Source organism: Falco rusticolus, chromosome 8 (assembly GCF_015220075.1).
Source record: "Falco rusticolus isolate bFalRus1 chromosome 8, bFalRus1.pri, whole genome shotgun sequence".
Classification (NCBI taxonomy): Eukaryota; Metazoa; Chordata; class Aves; order Falconiformes; family Falconidae; genus Falco; species Falco rusticolus.
This window is the reverse complement of record NC_051194.1, coordinates 9123355-9147590: the sequence shown is the minus strand read 5'-3', so window position 1 is coordinate 9147590 and position 24236 is coordinate 9123355.

The window sequence follows — 24236 nt, the reverse complement described above, 5'->3', positions numbered from 1 at the left end:
TGTAAGAGAAGAAACGTGGAACTAATTCCATGTATCATTCATGTAAGAGCATCTAGGTAGCAGTGAGATACAGTTGTATCAAAACAGACATAATCACATTACTTTTGATGTATTCTAGACCAGGAATACATAGTATGTTCTCCTATTTAAATAGGTTAACAGGCTGTTTAGTTACAACAGCAGCAAGAAAATTGAAATCTATTTCTAATTTTCACACAGAAGCTGCTTTCTCTTGTATCCCTGAAATGCAGCCGGACAGCTTCTTCTTATAAATTGCACTTGTGAAGAAAACAGCAAGGAGCAAGAGAGACAGTTTTCAGGTTAGTAAATCTGTTTATTTCCAAAGCCATAAAACACTGTTTTGTTGTTAGTAATAATGATTTAACAGTTGGCACTTATACTGTCCATCTTCTGCTTAGTTTTTTTTTTATTTTTTATTACTACTTTCTCAAAATCTCCTATAATCGATCAATTCAGAAATTACGAGAAAAGGAAAAAAGGTGAAGGAAAGCACGTCTGCTTTGGTCTAGTGATTTTAAACAAGCCTGATGTGTCAGCCAACAGAAAGTGCTGTTGATATAATCATGAAAGGCACTGGGTAACTTACTGTACTTTTACATTAAACTAAATTTGTATGATCTGGGAGCTGGAGCTTTCTAGTTGACTGCTAAGAAAATGTCAAATAACATCATATTTTTTAAGCGGGTTCTGAGGCTGGTGGTGATTTACAGCCAAATGTTTATGACAGAATCAAAAAGCCTTCTTTTTGTTTGCTTTTTTGTTGCAGGTCAGCTTCTATGATTTCAGGGCTCCATCACACAAATAAGACCAGCCTGGCTTTAAAAATGGTTCCCCGGATGACCAAAACATGAAATTCCTTTAAAATTGTCCTGAGCCCTTAACACCACAGAGCCATTATTAACTTATTGCCAGAGACTATAAAAGACAATATTATTGCTTGGTTACACATTGTATTTGTTGTTTTGTCTTCTGTTTTTAAGAGAAGTAAAGCAACTGCTCCATATCAGCCTCATTTGGAACTATTTGCCATTTCATGCTATTATTAAAAGTAATGATTACTTTTAATGACTAATGAATACTCTATTATTATTTAGCTCACTACAGTGTTTGGTGTCTCCCTGTGTTTCCTCCAAAGTCTTTTGACCTGCCAAACAGAGCTGGAAACATAATCAAGTGTTTTCATGCTATTTTCATTACTGCTCTCTCCCTGGCTGTACCAGCACTACTGCAACAATATTTTATTTGATGTGTTTCACCTTCACCTTCAAAGTTTTGCTGAGACCATCACAAAAGGACACTAGAGGGAAAAGTATTAAGCAAGCTAGCAGAGGTTTCCTAGGCTATGGGAAGGAGAAGGCCTACTGTCTGTTCAAGCAATGGGCAAAGGTGTGGATCATCACCAAGTTTATCATAAAGATAACAACCATCACCATCACTCATCAGCGTGGTGTTTTTTTTCATCTGACATCACTGAAAATTTTATCCTGACAGCATAGCCATGTAGCAAACAGACTGTAAGAACTTTGGCACACCACAAGCAGTGCAAGAGTATTGATGTTTTTGTTAGTCTTCTGTTCTGTGAAAAAAATGCAAGTGCCTAGTCTGCAAAAGAAATAGCAAACTTAACCCTCCTACCTGTTGCCTTTGTCTAGTTCCAGCCAAACTACTTCATTATTCATGACCTACATAATACATGTAGCATGTTAGATTCTATAGACAGGTGGAGAAGAAAGTAATACCAGAGGACGCCAAGTTCACTGTTTACCTCTTCCTGGCTTTTTAGGAAGTTCTTCACAGAAACAGTGGGTTCCCTATTAACACAAAGGATAGGATGTGCTGCCTTTTGCAGAATGTACTGGCATGGTTACTAAGAGAAAAAAATAGCCTTCAGCACTGAAATAGATCAAAATCTGTTCTTAAGTCAGATTGTTAAGACAAAACTCTACCTAGTGGTTTCATCTATTCACTAGCTGTTGTAAATGAGCAACGTATCATATTCACTTGAAGATAGTCTTTTTCAGTCTCCCGGGCTCTTAAGAAATAAGTATCACCTTGGGGCTGGTATCCTTGAATCTGAGTAAAACCAATAGAAACATGGGGGAAGGGGAGGGAGAATGGTAGAACTAGAAATGATGGCAAAGTTAGCATGTTTGGAAATGATTTCTACTGTTTCCCTTTGAAAATCCCCAGATATTTAATGTGGAGTGCTATGAGTGTATAAATTACATTTTGGAAGGAGTAAGTTTTAATGATGTGCTTGACAGAGGGGAAGCACAGGGGCATAGGAGAAGCCATCTGGGAGCGGAGCACAGCATGACTTCAAAGAAAAAAAGCCAAGAGCTGAGAGTAGGAAAATTCATCAGGCAACTTGGCCAAGGCAATGGAAGGCAGTGGAAAGAGATGAGAGAATGGAGACAAGCTTCAGTAGATCTTCTGCATTGTTTTTCTGTTGCTACTGACCCCTCCACCTCCTTTCTCTCCAAGCCAAGGCAAGGTGAGCCCGTCTGGTGTCTCCAGCCCAATTTTCCCCCCTCTCTTAACACCATCTGTGAATCCACACTCCTAATGGAGTTTCCAGATGTTCGTGTTGTTCTGGCATTTGTGTCATTCTGAATCTGCTCCTTCAGTTCTGATCTCTTGTGTCTCTGCCATGGCATTGCACATGCGTCAAAATGTCACACTACACAGCAGAAAGCACAAGAATCTTACCTAGATCAAAGCATGCTGCAGTTAGGGATAACTGAGCCTTCATGACTAGTGTTCACACAAGTAGTACTATCTCACAGATAGCCACAGACATGCTAAAGTATCTGTAGGGTCTATCACCTCATTCCCTGACAGCCTTTCATACTGGTCAACTTTCAGTGCACACCTCAATTATCACTACCGAGATGACCATTGCCTGGAACAGTTTTCCAGTAAACATAAATAAATCAACATACAAGACACCAGAAGGAACAACTTTATCAACTTGGAAAAAATTTCATTTAATAGGTGACTTGCACCTACAACTTCCATGCTGTAATCAGCAAAGTTATTGCACATAACGGTATTTTAGGGACCCTCCCCGAGTCTGCACATGCACTGCTTAAGCCAGAGCTTCTCCAAGACAGACCATAGGCTGGACATCGCTATAATTAACATCTACTGGGTTTAAAAACAGAACAATTACAAATTTGTTTCCTCAGACTTACGAAAATTTTCTGCAAGTGTCATTCAGGTGCATGTTCCCATCAGGACTTTAATAGGCTTGCTTTGCTCAGCAGCCATTCAGTGCCCTCACCCTTCCTGTTTTCAAGGTACTGCCAAACTACTTTGGCAACAGGTTTGCAGTAGACACTGCCTACAAGGCAGGGTTTTTTGAACCACAAAAGGCTACCATAGGAACCCTTAAATATCTCACTGTCTGTTTTACTAAAAGAGAACAATGTTTTGAGTTTATTCTGGCCTTTTAAAAGAAGAAAAAACATAATATGATTCTCTGCTGCTACTCTAAGCAAGTATCAATGCTGCTGTAGTAAGGACTTGACCATATGGCAAAGCAGCACAAAATAAAGGGGGATGAAAATTTAAAACATAGTACCCATTTCACAAACTCCTGAACTATGACTGCCTTTCATGTGGTTTAAATTAATCCACTTGTAAAGCAGATCAACCCAAGTTGCACAAAGGCACTTTAGTACAGAAGAATATCCACTCTGGGAGTTAACACAGAACAGTTACAGTGCCTAAAACATACCCCTAAACTTATTCTGTACTAACTTCCTGCTCAGATAAGCCCTAAGAGTGAACTTTTTGCTCCTGATTTTCCCTGTGAAGCTATGCAAAACCCGGGATGGTGGGAGCATGTGCCTTGGAGAACAGGGGTCAGAACTAGAGAATTTATTCAATTGTTTTCTCATTTAAATTACAAAAAATAAAAAGTTCCCTTAAACTCCCAGCCAAGGAGGAAAGTAACTTGGCAAACAGACGACTTCTGAGTTCTTTTACTGGAAAGATTTATATTTTGCTCACCACAAATACACAGAGCAGACGTATAACACACTATGTATTTGCCTGTGCTCTTTGTAGCAGAAGATTTTGGCAGTCTTTTCTAGGGTAAGGTTTAGAAAAATCACACTGCCAGGGGCAACCTGGTCACTGTAAAAGCCAAAACCATATTTAACTAGATAAGTTATAGATTCAGGCAGTTGTGATTTCAGGCCAGAAGGTACTACTGATCACCTGATCTAGTCTCCTGCACAACACAGGCCGTAGGGCTCCTCTAAATTAAATTCCACATCAAGTCCAATAGCTACAGCTGAATTCATGTATCTTTTAGAAAGCCATCCAATTGCTATAGAAAAGTTTCCAGTAATGGAGAACATACCACATCACAGAATGCCATATGTCCAGGATTTCTTGGACAACCTCACTGCGTGTGCTGTTTACACCCCTTTGTGCAAGTCAGAATCTTTCAGAGAGCTTCAGACCTGCTGTTCCCATGCAGAAGGTACTGCAGCCCATGTCTCTTAACAGGTCAGCCTGCCTTTGGATGAGAGCTACCACCTACCTAGAAGCACTAGACAAATGCAGCCAAACCTCAGCTCAAGAAGAATTAGGGTCATTTCATTTTCCGTGCTCTGCAGAGGACACTCAGAAGAACAGAGATACACAATATCCTAATCATAGCCCTCAGTACTTCTAAAAGGAAATTATCCTACCTGTTAAAAGCATCTTAGAAACACCTTGAGTAAAGGCAAGTAAAAGCAGAAAGGGAAATTTAAACCCTCACCATGGTAAAAGGTTCTGACAAAGCCCCTGGCCTCTCTCCTTCCTTTTTTTAAGCCATTTCTCTCACAAAGCATCTCATCTGCATCGGGCAGATTATGCCCTACTGCTGCCTCACCCCTTCACTCTGCTGTGAGCAGACTGTCTACCCAAAGGCATAGTGTTAACCTGTTCGCTGCTGACCTGTTGGGCTAATTTATTCTTTGGGGTTTGAGGCATACAGAAAGTGCCATAAACACTTGCAAGAAGTCAGTTGAAAGCAGGAAAAAAATCATCATTTCTTGAAGCTATGCTGCTGGTGGCAATAAATTTTGCATGTTAAGGTGCATTTGTGTGTTCTGTGGAATACCGAAAGGAGGAAACTTCAATTGCACGACCATGATTTAATTCGTTTTGCACTTTGTCATGCTAAATTTTAGTGCCTCTCTTGAGACTTCATGTTCTGCCTTGAGAGCAAGGACCTAATAATTGTTGAGCTTTACCTGCTTCATATAGTTACTCAAAAGTTTGACAGGGTAACTATCACCAGGCTTTCCAAAATGCCTAGTGGTTATGAGGACTTCTATTCCGAGGGCTCAAACCACTTAGTGAGTTTTCAAGCAGAGTTCAGCATCCATTTCCTGAAATGCAGTAATTTTTCAAGTATTTCCAAATACAATTTCTTTCTGGACAAAGAAGTCACTTTGGATGTCTCTCCCTAAGTGTCTGTCCTCAAGATAGTTGGTTTAAGGAGGGATGGTTCCAATCCAGTTAGTAATGGCATAAAGCTGCCCTCTGTGGGAATTGTTCTCAGCTTTCACTGAAGGCAAAATGAAGACTTTGAAAAGGTGCATTCGCTGAACATATACCTTGGCTCCTGTGGTAAAGTAGTAGCAACACAATTGTACAATCCCTTTCCCCTTTATATTCTGTCTGCACCCAGCCTAGTGAAGTCTTCTGGTTTGTTAGTACCGGATTTATAGAGCACTACTGATGGTTACCAGGCTGCAGGTGTTTTAGTTTGCATAAAACAGTGGCATACCTAATTTAACTACAGAAAACAGATAATTGCATGGCCCTACAATGCAGAATGACTATGCTTTGGCTTAATGCACTACAAAAGTCTTTTAAAAACATCGCTATATACTTTAGAGTGAAGCAGTATTAGGAATATGGACAGGACAGCATGTATTTTTTTCTCTCCTTTTATCTTGTGTTTAGAAACAGAATTTTACAGGCCAACCAGCCAGCTGGTGCAACATCCATTATTTACTTCTGTTGAACTGGGAATCTGAACAAGACCCAGCACCAGTGACCTGACACTGCCAGCATAGAGAGTGGAGGCAAGAAAGATGCTCCCCAATGTCCTCAGCAGACTGTTCCTGCTGTCTCAGCCAGATGAAGAGCGCTGCATGTTGCTCTTGTTTGGAAAATAAGAAAAAAGAAATTCTATTTATTTATTTATCCATCAGCATCTTAGAAGATTAATTCCCTGCTTGGTGGGCCTGTTTTTCCATTGTTGCCCTGTAAGATACAGTTTTTTACACCCATGTTGTAGTCTTTTTGTAGTGGTTTAAGTGCTGTTATTTTATAAAATAACATAATCATAGAATCATTTAGGTTGGAAAAGACCTTTACGATCGTCAAGTCCAACCATAAAAAGTGAAGCGGTATAATACACAGAACAAAGGCATCAAATTCCTGCATGGGCATAAGAGCTTTTCCACTTTTAGCTAGGGAATCATCTCCACCTCTCCTCAAATATTTGACATATACATCTCAACCTGCTAGGACCCATGGGGACTTCTGCCATTGATTTTACTGAGTTCAGTTGTACATACAGCTTCCTTTACCATAGCACAAACTGCACAGTCTTCAAGGAAAAAAATAAATGAAATAAAAGAAAAGCAGGAGATGGTAAAAAAAAAGAAGTTAGTTGTCCACAGAACACTGTTGTTTGTTTTCTGGGTTTGTTTGTTTGTTTGTTTGTTTCCTAAGCTACTGCTGTCTCTGCAGGCCAAAGACTTCTTGGCAGGGAGAAGCTGAGAGCATTTGGTGCCATACCACAGGTTTAAATTCTCATTTATAATTCCTGATGGAGGAAGAAAGTGGTAAGCATACAATATCCTCCATGCCTGTGGATATCATGGACTTTTTTTTTAACCTTAGTATGGGTGGGTCTGGCCCTGAGCTGGTCAGGAAGCCATGGTGCACAAACTGCACCTGCAGGACAGCATGTGTGTTGCAAGAGAGCATCGCAGACCACAGGAGCTCAAAGACGCAAACATGTTGCCCAAATTCTTCCTCTGACTTCTTGTTCCAAGCCCACCCCATCCACACAAGGTCCAAACAACTGCTGGTTACAACCACACTTAGGTTTTTCATTTAATTTTGGTTTTATTTAGCAGGAGAATTAGCCTGAGAAGAAAGGGAAATCTAGCTTCTAGTCAAAATCCTTTCATTCACCCAGCGGTCCTCAGACCTGGGTGCATCCTAAGGGATCCTCAAAAGTTAACAACCAAAATTCTACTTTCCATATACTGAATTCAAAACGTAGCTGTTTGCCCGTCTCCTGAAAAAAATGGAGAGGTTCCTGATTCCAAAAACATCTAAAACTTGCTGCTTTTGGAAGTTGGTAAGAAGCAGAAAGCACAAACCACAGGCATATACCTCCAGTGTATAACATGTTACCAAACATATACATCCAATAAGCTCCAAAGTAAATATTCTTTTTTCTTTTACCCTAGATATTTTGCCTCCCAGCCCCCACCCCACAAAGGTTCTCTTGCAGAATGTGTCATTTGTGACCAGCTTTGGGTATTTTAAACATTTATAGGGGGAGAAAGACAGATTGATGCCTTTAGTGCAGCCTGCACTCATCAGGGCTAAAGACAGGTCAGGGAGATGACAGGAATACTAAGCTTAAGGTGACGGGCTTGGCGCCATGCTACATTTAAGCCGAGACTGAGAGTCCAGAATTTCTGGACATCATAAAGAATCTATTATCATTGTGGTCACTTTCAGCAACACTGGTTTCATTACCATCTGTCTTCATCCACCGATGCTTAGGGAATAAATATTAAATATGGAACTTTTCCTGGATTCAAGTCACAGAAGGCAGAAGGCGAAGCCGTTCTCTAGTAATACAGTCTCAGACCACCTTTGAGTAGGTGGAGGAAGATAAAGAAATCAGATAAGATCATTAGCTCTGTCGAGTTGAAAATAAGGGTTCGGTTTTCAGTTGAGCAATAATTCTCTTTTCAAGGTGGGCAATATTTAAGCAATCATCCCTAGAAAATTGGTCATTACCACTGGCTAATAACCGATTTGTTAGTTAATAGCCCAAGGTGAAACCAAGGGCACTAAATGCTCTGGCAAACCACCACTGACTGCAGTATTAACAGATTTCAAGGGCATCATTGCTATTATAAACCATGTTCATTGATTTATAACAACACTAATATGTTTTATAAAAGAGCAGTGCAGTGTTCTGGAAAAATTAATCATTTCTTGCTAACCCACAGCTGACTGTCCACTGCTTTCAGTCCTGTAGTGAACTGGATACCATCGCAGTTTTTTCTGTTTAGACTGCGGAGCACGAGAAATGGACTGAAGGAAGCGAAGTAAAGGAAGGAGTCTTTTCCAGAGTAAGGCATATATATCTGTGTCGTCCTGGTGATGAGATATGTGGCTGCCCAGTCTCCACCGTCCAAATTGTGTGTTTTTAGCATGGTCTTCCTAGTATCACATTCACACCCATTTCTTCCACGCTACCCTAAGAGCCATTCATAGATGGAGTCTCCTTCTGAAAGCCTTCACAGTTCTCTCAAAAAAACAAAGGCAGACAAGAGGCTCAGATAGATGTTCATGCCACAAATTACTGCATTCTGCTGAACTACGAGCTCAGCATGCACAAGCTCATAGTCTGCATCATCTGTGATGTAATTTGTTCCCACTTGACCTTAGGGAAAGGCATTGATGCTAAACTGCACTACTGTGCTGCTCGAGTGTGCTAGAAGTGCATGTGTGGATGTTACTACAGTGCAGCTGATGGGTTGTATCTTGTTAAACAACTCTAACTCTGGCATATCACTGAATCCACAGATTCTGTAACTGAAGGCAGTAGCTATCACAAAGCTAATCAGATCAGAGCAAAGCCCAAGCATGCCCACAAGCAACACTGAGCTCAGAGGCTGGGAAAAACTGCAGCTTCTACTTGGTATGTGCTGCAGTCCCCCCCAGCAGTACCCTTCACCATTTGACCCCAGAGGACTGTGGGTGACATCTATGTACATATAGTACATATTATTTACTATCCTTGTTGTCAGCTGAAAGGAATCTACAGTCCTGTGCAAACCTCCTGCCTGAGGATAACACACTAAGCCTGTATGCACTCGACTTTTGTAAGCAAGGTGAGGAATTCCAAGAAAAACACTTTGCAGGAGTTTTACCTCTGGATTAGTGTTACCACCTGGCATGCTGGTAATTCCAAGTGTTGTTGCAGGCCTCGTTGGGTCTTGATGGGACTAACTCAGAAGGAAGAGTGTTAAAAAAAGAAAACTTTCTGTTAATCCTTCCCTTTTGGCAAAAAGTAGGATTTTCCTAATTGCTGTAATGCTTGAACTGAAACTAGTCAGTTCACATCAGAAAACTCCAGGCAGGGCTATTCCTCATTAAGAATGATACTGAAAGTTCATTCATCCCTTCTGTCAGTAAATCTGTTCTTTCTGCCAGCAATGACTATCAAGCCTGAAGGAGCCTCCATGCTTTCAAGGGCAGGACATGGCAGTCCATGGAAGTGTTCCCAAGCTGTAGCATGAAAGCCTCAAAGAGAAAAACTTGCAGGAGAATGAGCTCAGCTTCCAGATGGCCAGGAAAACTTCTATGATTTCTAGTCAACTAACACTCTTTAAGTAGCTAAAATACTTGAAGCTTCATTAGAACTGAAGCTGAAATGCCCAGCTCCTCAGTGCACTTAGATACTCTTGATCTAATATTTCAGTGGGAATTTGGTGCCTAAATACCGTTGAATTCTGGAGTAAAATCTCCAAGCAGAGAAGGACTTTACAACCCCTGCCTGTTGTTTCCCAAAGCAAATTTGAATCTGAACCCAGCTCTGCCAAAAAAGACAGATAGATGAGCTAGAGCTACTATATGTACATACCTGCCTGTATATAGATTAATCATAATAAGGATCTGGTGTGGACATTTCAACCCAGTAATTTTAATGGAAATGAGGCTCTAAATCTGTATTATCGCACCAAGAAAAATGGAGCTATTTTCACATCTCAGTTGCCTAATGGACTAGACACACATTTTCCTTTGTCTTGGGGAATGAGCTGTAAGTGACAGGCTCTCCCCTGGTTGTTAATGATGCTTTCTTCTATTGCCTGGCCCGTGACAGCCTACTAGGTACAGTTGCTATAAGAAGTATGACTTTATCCCCCAAAGCAGTTTGTGCACGTGTGGTGCATGTGGTGTGCAATATGCATGCATAAATGCACACCTCAGTGACCAACCCTTTCTACTTCTGAAATGAAAATGTCTGGTGGGCTGAAATTTCAATTCGATGCAGATGTGAACATTTACTTCGTGCAATAGTTAAGGACCCCATAACTTTCTCAGAGAACTTTCTCAGAGGTGAGTTTTTTTCACACAGAAAACCTGTTGATCTCATAGTTAGGATCAAGCAGAAACTGAATCAGAGTTTTGGGATCTGCCCCAGTTTTACCAGTCATTGGAAATGTGTTTCCATGTATTACACAGGCTCGCTCTGAGATACGTTCTGAAGCTGGCCCTGCCCAACAGACCCAATAAAGATTGTCGACTGCAATAAAACTTCTTTGACAAGTTAGGAAGAACAATTGGAAACATAAATTCATGCTGTGGATCCAGCACCTCGGCAAACATTTACTGCTTCTTTTTTTTTTTCTTTCCCACAGAATGTTTTTTTTTTTTAAAGAAAGAAAGAAAAATGACAAAGAATTAGCTGTACGTTTGTGGTTTATTGGTTTTCCTAGAATTTATTGCAATGCCAGAAATTAATTTATGAATAATAGCATGCATGGGATCACAACGAACTTCATGCAAAGAAAAAAAACACCTAAAGAATGTTCTAGTTGGCAAGAAAAAGCTCCTGCGTCAATTTGAATGCCAAAAAAGGAGGGTAAATCTCACATACCAGCTTTGGAAATCATTAGGGGTTTGTAAATTATGAGACAATGTTACATTGTCTTCCCAAACATTTTTTCCCATTTACTTCTCTGTGTGCCTAAGCTCACAGTGTCCTGGAATTTTATTGCTTTATGGCCACCGATATGCAGAGATTTAGGAAAATGTCACTTTTTTTTCCCAACAGTTGTTCTTTCTTTTCCTTTGAATGGAGATTGCTATGTATTACTCATTCCTGCATCTCTTTGACAAGGATCATTACTTATGTTTATCATAAAAAGATGCTCTGTATTACTGTCATATGGTTTCAGGATTTGTTATTATAATGTTGCAGAGTCCGGAAATGGCACAAAACAAAGGCCAGTTTTATTTGGCATATTTGGGATAGTCTTTCATTGCCAAGCTCCTCCTTAGTTGCTTCAATACAAGCATCTCTAAGGTCTAAAATAGAAGAACTTATTTTGCATAGGGAAATAAAAAATGGGCCAATTCTTATCTAGGAAAAAGAGGTAAAAACTCATAGGAGGTTACATTTGTTTATAGCACAATTCACATTAGCACTATATAGCCAAATATGTCCAGTTCTCCAGGGCTTATAGGTAGTTAAATCCCACAAGAACCAGGAGGTGTGTTTCTCCATCATGAAGCCCCACCTTAGGACTGGCATCCTTAGCAGAGCTCAACAGAGAGAAAAGCAGCAGGAGGGTGCTGTTTGAACCAGCTTAGAACACAGAGATAAATTGGTGACACCACAGGGAGCAGGACTGGAAGTCATACGCATGAGGGGAGTTTGCAGCTGTATGGGCTATCCTCCATCTCACAACCAGAAATATGCCATGCACTATGAGATCCTAAAGCAAGAGGGGATACAGCCTCCTTAATGTTTCCTTCAACCTAGAAAATTTCTCCCAGAAAAAACTCTCCCATCGATGTGTAGTTACAGAAGGACTGGAAGCTGCCAGTGTATTGCGCAACACTGTACTCGAGAAAAATTTGGGAAAGATACAAGAATTTGCCAAGTGCTGATGTCTAAATTCTAAGGAAATGGTGAAGGAAAGGCTGGCTGGCTAGATAGATTCCACCACTGGTTCCTTCATTGCAATGTATTGACTCAAATTCCAATTTCACCCAGTCAGGAATCATAATATTGGCAGAGATACTGGATTGACAGAAGACATTTTTGTACAACATATCATCTATCGATTAAATTAATATAATACTTACCTGCCTCACAGACATGTTATAACTGTTAGCCAGTGTTTATGGAGATCTCCACTATCCCAGATCAGTGTTATAATCCATTTGTCAAAATGGGGCTTTCTCAAGTATTTCCAGGTATGGTTATGGGCTCCTAAATGGCCCATATTTTTTTAAGGACAATTGTGGTCCTAATCATTAGGAAAAACTCAAGTTGCAACACCTTCACCATTAGATATCAATATAATAAACATTTGCAGCTCTTGGAGAAAATTTATATTATTCAAAACATAAAAATATGAAAAGAAATAGCAACATTTTAAAGATATGTTTCATTCTGAATTTGGAACAAAACTAAAAACCTCCAAACTTTCTGTTAGAATATTCTTCATTTATGCTGCTTAAAAATATTTTCCATCAGTAAGGTCAAAATGTTTTCACACTGTATTTCCTTTTTATTTCATTCATGTATTATAAGAAATTATACTGAAACTGAAATGAAACATCTTGGCCCTCTTGGAATTATAGGTCCTTTTCTTACCAAAGTAAAGCATTTCAGTCTTATCTAAGTGAATTTTGAAATATCTTCCCACAAAAATGTTGATAAAGCTGTTACATTTCTGAAAATATTTCTGTTTTATTAAATGGATATTTTCCAGTGGACTAATTCTAATGCATGCTACACAGAGAAATATCTTGCAGAGTAAAACAGACATAAAATTGAAGTTCTTCTGTTTTTCATAAAAGTAAAAAGTAGCCAGTGCCTCTGATAATTGTTAATTTGAGAAACGTATTATTATATTTTGCAAAACAATAAAATTTGTACTAGGCAGCAAAAGAGAAAAGTAGTAAATTTTTGCAGAAGTCTGACAACAACCTCCAAACAACAGCCAGGCAAAAATCATCTTGTCAAACTCCCTTACTGCAAAGCCACTCTAAAGAGGGTACCCTTCAACAAGAGATTTCTAGACTTCTTCTGCAAAATCTTCCAAATATGGCCAAATATTGACTCTGCACACACAAAACCAGGTAAAAACCTGCTAGATTTCAAGCTCCACAAGGGCTGTGCTAGAGAGATTTCAGCTCATGAATCAAAATTAGGTTTCACAGGCTTGTAGTCGCTGAATCCTGCAGCAGCTCTGCGGATGGCTGCTCTGAAAGCCAGGGGTGCTAATGAACAGAAAGCACAGTTAAGACTTCCTGCATTGGAAGTAAATGACAGAGGTGGTTTATCTTATTGTTTCCAATGGGTGCATTTGACAGGAGTTCAACTGGAGCAGAGAAGGAAAAAAGAAAAATGTTAGGTCTGGACCAAAATAATAATGAGTGAGAATCACAGTGCTTTCTTTTCAAGTATTTCCTTTCTCCAAAGAAGCTGTCAACTTAAACAGGGATACGTCTTATCAGAAATGGAATGACAGCTATATAGGTGGTTGTACTTATAAATGTTAGCCATAGGGTCACTGGAGTATAAAAATCACATTGAGAGGATGTTTTCATTATACATTTGCTTTTGTCTTCCTTTGTCAGGTTAGTGTTGCATTTGCTCTGTTGTGTAGTAGCAGTGACTTTTATTGATTTGTGTTTTTTATACTGCAAACGCTCCTGGTCAGGGGCTGTCATCATTGCTTGGCATGACTACATTCTGTATAGTACTTAGCATGAAATATATCAATAAAAATGGTGAAGCCCCCAGAGGATACAGCTGTGGAGGGCTGAGCATGTCCCTGACACATCTCACCTCGGGATCCACAAAATAAGGATTCACAAAGAAATTCAAAAAGAACCTCTTCCTGCGTGTTCTTTTCAGAATATGTCTGCTCCTCTGTGGACCATGGAGGACAGGCACTGACACTCGGGAAAAAGGAGTCAGGTCTTAAATTATTATATCAGCTTTTTTAAAATCTTCAACTCTAAGAATTGGGAGGGGGGAGGAGAGGGGAGAGATGCAGAAATAGAGAGGTTTCTAAAATCCCAGGACCTCAGAGATTAATTTTTAAGGAAAAAGATCCATTAGCACAAGACTGCTACTAACATAATGGAAGCCAGCAATGATCTGTTCAGGGCTTCCCTTATGAAACCTCCTTAGAGAAACTTTTCATCTTTACTACTTCCTCATGACCCAGTTCAGGATTTTCACTGTTATTCTCCAGGGACCTTTACGCCACTGCTACTTGTCTAATTCAGGTCCTGAGTCAGCAAGATACTTACATCTCTGCCTAGTAGCCCCACTAGCTGTAGTGGGATTACTCCCATGTTTTAAAGTAGTATCTTGCCAAATTGAAATAACATGCTCTACTTAAAATCACATAAACCGGGATCTACTGGGCCCAGACCCCAAAACCATCAGGTGTCTTTACATAACTACTGAGATCACTCACATGATCAGCCAAAACCCAGGAATCTTGTATCACTAGCTGGATGCAAGAAATGTATATATTTAAGTCTATCGCTTTTCACTTTCAGGTCCTTGGGGTACAGAAGATGACAACATTTCCCTGCCAAAAAGAAGAAAACGTCTTAACTGCTTTTAATTTAAGAGATTTCAATCCAGTTATTTGTTAGAGTGATGGAAGGGTAATGGAGCAATCCTGTTTTACCCAGATGAATTTCCCATGACAAATGATATTGGCTCATCATCTGTGGTCATGACTGAATTCCAGTATTTTCCTTGCTCTAAAGCATGGATAGGGCTGTAAAGAGCTCTTGTTTTCCTTGGGACATTTGTTTCCAATTTTGCAAACACTGAGAATGTGGTTATTTTTGTAGTGCTGTTATGAAAGCCTGGCATTTTCTTCTTCATGTTGGAGTTAATTATAAATCATTGGAGTTGCACTGCCCACAACAAAGTTCTCAGACCCAGAAACTGAATCATTGCTGATCACTGCTCTCCCACCCCTGCTTGCTCTCTCACTGTCAGTTACTCTTTGAGGAAGGGAGGGGGCGTTATTTTAAGATGTTTTTATTGGCTTTGGAATATAAAGTGTCAGTTCCAAGGTCTTTTTTTCCCAGAGCAAGATAAACTCCTTTGGGCCATATATCATGGGGCTTTCACATAACTTGACAGGACCTCACATTTAAATGCCTTCGCAATTCCATATCTGATGACTTATGGGAGGACTGTAGTTTTTCAGGGGATGTATCATCAAAAGCCCCTTTCAGTAGCATTGGGCTTAGTCCCAGGTTTGCTTCTTTAACACTTTCAATAGGAACTTTTCTTCCTTTAAAAAAAGACACGGGGAAAAAAAAAAAAGCATACACACAAGCACACACACATGCACAAACAATATCCTAACAGGCTGACTGGGTATGGTCCTAGGTTGGGTTTTAGGTTTGTTTGGGGTGGGGGGGGTTATTGTTGTGTTGTTGTTGTTTTAAATTAACAGCTTAGCTCTTTTGTGAATTTTACTGTCGGTTTGGGTTCAAGCATGTCCTTTAAAGGAGATTAAGTCTGAAAATTCAGGTCAAGAGGACCACATCAAGTTCTGTTAAAGGAAATTTGTTAAAGCTCCCCTCCCACTAACCTACTTAGTGTCAAGTCTGATTTGAAAGTAGGGCACTTATAAGTGTAAAGAGTTTAATCAGGTTTCCTTTTTTTATTAGAAAAGATTAAAATCCAGCTTCTCTTTAAACGGCTCTATTTTAATTTGATTCTTGGTAAAGGCATTTGTGTTCATTCCTAAGGATGAATGCCTTTGCAAGAGCTGGTTGCTGCAGACTTGTGAAAAGGGTTTGTCTCTGGAAACAAAATAATCATATTTAACTTAATTGGGCCCTTGTTCAGCAAAGCACTTAAGCACAAGTATAAATCTAATCTTACTCAAGACAAGACTTACACAAGCACTTCAACCTGAAGTGTTTAATTTCCAATGGAGTCAATGGAGCATTCCAAAATCATGACTCAGGTCCTAGAATCATTAGACTGGCATGACACTGAGGAAAAAAAAGCGTACCTAGATGTTATTTTTCCCTGTCACTATGGTGGCTAGGAAGTTTCTTAAATATAAAGCTCCTTCCTTCAATCTTAACAGCACACTTCAAGACTATTTTTTTTTTCTGAATTAAGAGATATGAAGCAGTATGTCAGTGCATTGCAGTATACACTCCCCTCAAAGGAAGATCTTTCTGAGACCTGAGAAATATACATGTCATCAGAAGATGAATGCAGTGGTATAAAGAGATGTTTGTAGAAGACTTCACTGGAGGTGGGGTCAGAGACCAGAACCATTACATGGAGGTTACTATTTAGCACAATCCCCAATGGTGATTGTGAAAAAAACACAACCTCTCATGTTTAGACTGATGTGGATAGTGGCTGGGAATAATTTACAAATCTTGTCACTACCTCCTTTGAAATAAAAGAGAATCAATGTTGAATGCAAATACCAGTGCAAAATGCACAGCTATAAATGGTGCATTAAGTTCCCTTTCATTTAAATGAACAGCTTTGTGTTTGTAAAGAGGAAAGACTGCGAAGACACATCTATTTTGCAGTTTCAGGTACACTGGTACTAAAAAATACCTTCTGGGAAATGAGCCTGTCAGCTTGCATACATTGTCTATTAAGGAAATAATATATTCAGTGTTAAATTACTTCCTGGCATAATATGTGGAATTCTATTGCTGGCCATACAGCTGCATGCTCATTTACACCAGTGGGCATATTGGCCTCAATTCTACTATTCAGCAGGCTCAGTTATTCCTATTTAAAAAGCTCAAACTCATGACAATAAACCTGTGGTTGTAGTAGTTATGCCTTTTCCTCACTTTCCCATAGGCCTAAGACATTTAATATTTCAGGCGACACCAATATGCTGTTTGCATCTGGGGTAAATCAGCTTGATTCTAGTGAAGACAAAAAGGCAATGGCAAGTCCCTCTAGCTGAGAATCTGGCCGACAGTGCCTGCTAACTTCTCCATAGAGGCTAATGGGGAAAATGCCTGTCATTTTGCGGCTTCTTTCTCTCCACAAACACATTTAAGACAAGTTTGGTCAATTATCCCCATGTCTCCTATATCCATTTAGTGTAATTCCTATTAAGTGCAGTTCCACCTACAGCACTAATGGGAGAAATACTGATCAACCACAGGTCCCTCTTTGCTATATTTAGCTAACGTAAACACTTGTGATTCCAGTGCATTGCCAGGGGAATGAGATCGTTATAGACTATAGCATTTCCATTTGACTTCCCAGGAGGATAGACCAGCATGGGTGAAATCCAGAAACCTACTTCAACAGAAGTGCAAATAATAATAGGCATAAGTGACTGTACACTCTGCAGTCACAACATCGTGAAAGCCAGGCAGCTGAGCTGAAATAACACTAAACCAGGCACCAAGAAAGCTCAGTTCAACTTCTGTCACTATCCTGTTGTGTGACCCTAAGCAAACCACTCATCACTTTGAGGCTTTCTACCTTATTTCTTCCCTTCTTTGTTTTCTCTCTTTGCAGCAAGAAACACCCCAAGCCTGGAGCATGTTTTCGCTGTGTAGTTAGACTTTGGTCTTAATGCTCACCTTAGCTTCACCCTCAGCTTTGCCTGGCAGGTTCCAGGTTGCTTGCCTGCTGCCCCTGTACACGCTGGCCTAGCAGACAGGCTATGGAGGTGCTTGAGTAAATGGGGTGCTGTTTGCCCTTGGGGATACATACTGACTGCCCTGTCTGCAGGCTCTACATATGCACTTAGGGAAATCTGGTCCTCTCTCACAGTGCTCTGGGTACTCACTTTTTCTGTAGCCACTGGTGCCTGGTATTCCCTGTGGTTCTCTGGGCTGAGACACTTTGGGATTACTTCTCTGATGCTGGCAGGAGAGCTATGGTGGCAAACCGAGGGAGAAGTTTTGAGGAAGAATCAACACACAAGTGAGTTTGCTCCTCCCTGAAATGAGCTCTGGCATGATCAAAAGCCCAGCTTGTGTTTTGACCCTTACGTGTTTGAGCAGACATGGGTACAAGTCACAGACAAGACCCTGCCTCAAGGCTCTGTGGTGCAGAGAAGTATCATCTGGCTGAACCCCACACTCACACCACAATCAAAAGCAAACTAGCCACCCCATTACTTGTGATATCCAACTTCATTAGGTCTGCCAAGTGGCAGGGTTCTGCCATAAGTGCAAATAAATAAGAATACTAACTCAAACAACAGTCAGTTAAATGTGTACTTACAGCTAGGGATATTTAAAAATCTTGTAGAGGTCAGCAGTCAGGCACATATGTACATCCGGCTCCAAAAAAGGGGTTTTATTGGGCAGGAAAAGGATGTAACAGATAAGCATGCAAAGTCAAGCCAGTGGTTAGGAGGGAAAGAGATAAGGAATCAGAACTCTAGAAGGAATGCAGTGAAAATGTGTTTTCAAAATTTTTCCCTGTATCCATAGACCAGTGGAAGGCCTGGGCAGTCTGTTCACACACAGACACCAGGAACCTGCATAGTCATTTTACTGCAGAGCCCAGACCAGGGGAACAGAGATGTGTGGCAACAAAAAATACCAACCCAGGTACATTTTCTGTTTCCTTCCCACACTGAGCACCAGTAGTATGATTCTCAGGAATCACGTACCTGCACAGTTACACAACCTTAGGTATATATTCTCCTTCATTCTTACCCTCCCACATAGCAATTATCCCTGCTACATGCTCATACGCTCCTGGACACCTTCTCAACGTTTCCTCAAACATAATCCACAGTGAGTATAGGGTTAGACCAGAAATCACCAGATGGAGGAAGTCGGACAATTTTGGATAATGTGTTGCTGCTGCTTGATCACTCTGAAGTTAGATCTGTGAGTAACTAAAGAACAGGATCATTAACACAGAGTGTAGAGGGCGGGCAAGTAACCATGAAATCATAACTTGTTAGAGGCACAAAGCAGTAACGAAACTCAGTTCCCTCCACCTTTGTGTTCCACATCCCCTAAGCTGTTGCTGTGACCCTCCTGTCCCACACAGTAACTTCCACAACTGCCTCCTCCTCCCCTGTTTGGTAAGCACGAAGCAGCATGAGCTGTGGGTGTTTCATGGCTCCATTTGTGCCCAGAGGTTGGGCATTACATATGACCGGCCAGCTGGCTGCTGCCTCTCTGAATGAATAAGATGAACTATAACTGCATTTCTCAGTGGGGGCACTAATTTGGGTCTTTCTTCTTTACCCAGCTGCTGATTTTCATGAATCTCTAGGAATTTAGTACCTCTGAGTTCAAACATGCTTGAAATTGGACAACTGGCTCCAAAACTGTTGGGGAAGGGAGGATAGACAAGCAGAAGGGCTGTACAAGCACCATTTCCCCTGGAAATCAGTCTCAGATGAGGGCTGGAAAGGACCCCAAGAGATCACCTAGACTATCTGCCTGCCCCAAGGCAGGAGCAGCTCTGCCTACATTAGTCTTGACAGATGTTTGTCTGCCTTGTATCAGGCATTGAGCACTGGCTTGGGAGTGTGCCCAGGAGATGAGAAAACTGGCTATCTTCAAGCTACCTGGCAAGCTCTTCCATGAGCTTGACACAGCATTTCTCAGCACCTGGAAACTTGAGAACATCTGCTTTCCACATGGGCTGAGCAGAGATCAGTTACATCAGATCCTAGCATCCATATTTTAATCTTATGCGGCTGACTACACTGCCATCAGTACAGCTTAGGAAGACTGGAGTTTAAGTGACTTCACACCCCTGCAAACATCCCTCAGTTCCTGCCCATGTGGCTGTTCTTCCTTACACCCAGTGCCAGTGAACTCTAATACATTCTACCAAAAGGCTTCACTGCAGGGTAATGTTCCTTCTCCCACACACAATGCTAGAGTGGCTGTGGTCTAATGCATCTACTTGTTCCATTTCGTCCACACTCTGGCCCCAAATCAGTTCAATACACCACAAGGCTAATTCCTGTAATGGCCATCAAAGAGTCTCTTAAGATGCTCCACCTTTCTCCTGCCAGAACAGTAGGAGATGGGAGTTATAGCCAGAGGAAAGGAGGCTTGGCTGGACTGTCCCTGGGCTGATGTTGGGTTTTCAGCACACCCAAGACAGACCACACATGAGACAACTCTGACCTGCCAGATGGAAGTGGCATCAGGATTAATGTGAGGAGAAGCTTCAAATCCTCCTTTTCCAGATTACTGATTTGCCTTTTATATTTTCTGTTCTTTTGCACCCTGAATTACAGCTCAGTCCATTTCAGTGCTTAACAATTAAAAAGAGAGGAGATCAGCCAGGACAGAGAAGTGACCTCTCTTTTTTCACGAGCTGCCGCATGACTGCAGATCCAAATCCAGTCACATGCTGGGTAGTTAGGAATCCATTTCAATCCCAAAGTTCTCATTAAACACATGGGTCACTCTGTCGTCAAGAAGTGACCTGCATAATATCAGTAACTCAGTACACATCAGAAATATTCCTGACCTTATTAAAGAACCTCCATGCTTGGAAAAGAGGTTTTCGCTCATCAATCACCGTTTTATTCACGCACGATAACAGCCTCATTAAATCATATGAGAGTTGCAGAAGATTTTATATGCTAATTTAATACCAGTGTAACCAATTACACAAACTTCACATAATATTTTTAAATAATCAAGTGGGTATTCAATTAGCATGCAGTGACCATTTATTAAAATCTCAATTAATTCCTTGTTTAAGACTTGTGCAGTGATTGAACTGCGCAAATCCTAAATAAACCCACCAGGAGAAGCCACGGCCCTGAGACAGCAGCACTGCCCAACGCGTTAGCAGCAGAAGTGCCACAGTTCTGCAGGAGCTCTCTGACACTGCCTCTCCCCCTACACAATGAGCACTCGGCATGTTCCCTGGCACTGAATGTCACTGCCCCATTTGATGGAGAATCAAGTAGCAGCCTCAAAAAGTACAAAAGCTTTGGCTCTGATTCTACTTTAGCTGTCTCAGATCAGATTCGTAGGGTCTAGACACACAGCTGAAAGCAGTTTAGTAAGTTGCCAACAATCAGCACAGCCACAGTAATCAGCTCTGTTGGCATCAGTGAAGAAGCAAGATGTGCCTCACAAGCAGAGTCAGCTGATCGGCAGTAACTTGTTACCAGGGCTAGTTGGTCGCTTGACCAGGCACTTTGAAGTGTGTCTCTGAGGAGTACTCCAGCCCTGGGCTGGAAGTTCCTGGGGCAATTTAAAGCATTCCTGACCCTTGCTCTGTGCCCCTGTTGGAAGTCTCTGCCCTCAAGCAGGAGCTAAAAGAATGAGTTTTGGCCTTTGTCAAGATATGCCTTGCATGTTGGAGGGCCACTGAGCCTGTATCTGAGCATGAACCCCTCAGACCCAACCCGTTTGCAGGGATGTCTCGCCATAGGAAACCCAATTTGTCTGTGATTGTGATCAAGCACCACAAATACACAGTCTCTAAATGTTACAAATAAAGATTCCTGTTGCACCTCAACAACAGCTGGTCATCTTTGTTGTCACATAATGCTTTCAGCTCCTACACAAAGGGCATCACAAACATTCAACAACCTTCCAAGAGCACAAAACTGCATGTTTGTCCTCTCAGCTGAGATGAGGTATTTATACATTTCCTTATGAAAGACAATTGTGCGCATCACTTCCAGCTGAGCACTTGAAAAATTTGCTTTATATACAAAAAATGTTTCCGTGCACTGAGAGCTCCTTTCTCACCTGTGAAAACAGTGCACAGGTCGCATGTGCAAACACTTGTACTTACAAGTGGCACAGATGTGTTCTGAGAAGCTGGGTGGAAAATTTAGCCTATAGCAATTTTGCATTTTTCACAGGGTTTATTATGAGCTTTCTGACAGTTTTACCCTATGGTCTCTTGGGATCGTGTCACAGTTGGTTTTCATTTAATGTTGTTAATCAAGGAGTAACTGTGAAACATGTTTGTCACCGCTGCAGCTAGAAAACCATTCACCTGGCAGCAAAAAGTTCATATTTGGAGGAAAAGGAAAAAAGGACTACCCAACAGGTTTGCCCTTTGTTCATGTTGGGGCCTCCTCCTTTCTCTCACAGCAAATCCTTTGCCAGTAGTAAGTGCAATAAAAGAAACCAGCATACAGAGGAAATGATCGCTCCATTGAGCCTTGCAGTGAAGCCAGCCCTGATCTTTTCTGCTCAGATTCTTAAATGCTTTAGTGCAATTATTCCACTAGATGTCAGGGCCGAGCATGAAGCGACCAGGTAAGACCCAGCTCCGTGTTCAGCTGGTCTGGTAAAACAACTGCTCTGCATCCCCTCACCACTTACAGGCAGCCCTGCGTGGCCTTGAGGGTCAGCTTGGAAGGCAAACCGTTCTGCATGCTGCCGAAGAAAGGCTCAGGAAACAGGAGGGGGCCCTTCCCAGCTGATGTCCTGCCTTCCTTAATCTGCAGAGGAGATTTGCGTGTTAGAAAATCTAGCAAAAAATAAATCTAGGAAAGCAGAGTTAAAAGTGAGACTGGAATGTGCTGATGTATTACTCTGGAATGTGCAACCTGCAATGTTACCAGAGGTCCCTGGGAGGTTACTGGGGGTGCACCTCTGCAGCAGCCTAAGGCAGATCTAAAGCAGAAGGGAGGAAAAGATCCTAGGGAAAGAGTATTTGGCATGGTGGAGCATAACGGTTGTTCATCCTACTCACTCTGCCACACAGAGCAGCCTGTGACCTGTCACACATGGGAAGATACGTGCTGTGTATCAGATCTCCAGATGGGGAATGGACAGAGCTCTCCGCTGTGGTGCAGAAAAGTAGCCCTGACAGAGATTTTAGGGTGCAAAAACTTCACCTCCCCTCTCCTGACCCTGAGCTGCCATTCACATCCTCACCTTCCTGCCATGACCACCAAGATGTAAGGCTGAGAACCTACATGACAACGAGACAGTGGTGCACTGGGCTGCCTGTGGAAGACCATGACAGGGGATTCAGTCATGTGAGTCCAGAGCTCAAGGCATGAGACTCTGGGATATCTGCATTGGAGAGTGGTGGCTCAGAGAGTCAGAGGTGTTGGGAGACAGGCTGTCTGTGTGTCAGACCCTGGGCACTGAAGGTCCAAGATGCAGGACAGGATAACTGAAGACCGAAGCACAAGGAAGAGTCACACACCTGTCACTAGAGCAGCCTGCACCCACGTCATGGCGTCTTTAACATCATGTTAGTATTTTACAGCTTCCCTTGGCAGGACTGGGAGTTACTGGACTCCCAGCTGGAATAAGTGAAAAACCTACACAAAGGTGCAAGGTTCCTTTCTCCTGCTAATGGGAGGGAACACCGGGGCCCAGTTCCATCGGAGATACTTGCCTGTAATGTCTGGGTGAGACCTGGGGGTAGGTGTGTCTGCTTGAATACATGAGCTTCTCTTTAGAAGAAAGGCAGAGCCACCCTGACTGGTTAGGCTTGCTTTTCTCTGGATTTCTGACAAATGCTTTGTATTCAAAAGGTCAGACTGGCAATGGCACCTCATGCCCTGGAGCAAAGAGTCATTCCTCACTGTTTCACTCTGCTCACGGCTGGCTGCCCAAGCTTGCTCCATCTCCCTGCGTCTGACATCCAAACTCCTCTCAGTGCAGGGGAGGTGTAGCCAAGTCCTGGCATTAGCTGTCAGCTCAAATAGAGGGGAACAGCACAGTGACATCAAAAATGTGTTGATGGGTATTAGCCCTTTACCCAAGTCCTGCCTGTAACTCCCATGCAAGGGAGTGAGTTTTTCTCTTTCAGCAAGGGCCTCATTCTTTTGCTGCAGCAATAGTCTCACAGTCCTAGTTTTGGAGGGGAATCAGGGAGGCTGTATTACTTTCCTCTACCAATCCCGTAGTAAACAGCTGCAGTTCTTGCAAAAGATACCTGTCATGTCTTGCATACTCTGGCAAGACAGAAACAAGCAGAGATACCGTGCTTAGAAGCTGGGTATACTCCTAAAAAAACCCTCCCCTGCAGCAGTCTCTTCTCATGGGCTGCATTTCATGCTAGGAAGCACCCACCATGATTTAAGTCTTTTCCAAGAGAAAATAATTTTCCCAGTGACCTGTTTTGATGATTCCTCCATTAACAGGTGTGAAAGCTCCTCTAGCAACCCTCTTCTCTGTGTATTGGCAACCCTGGGGAGTCTGTGATGACTCTCAGCAGAGGGAAGTGCATCGTCAGCTGT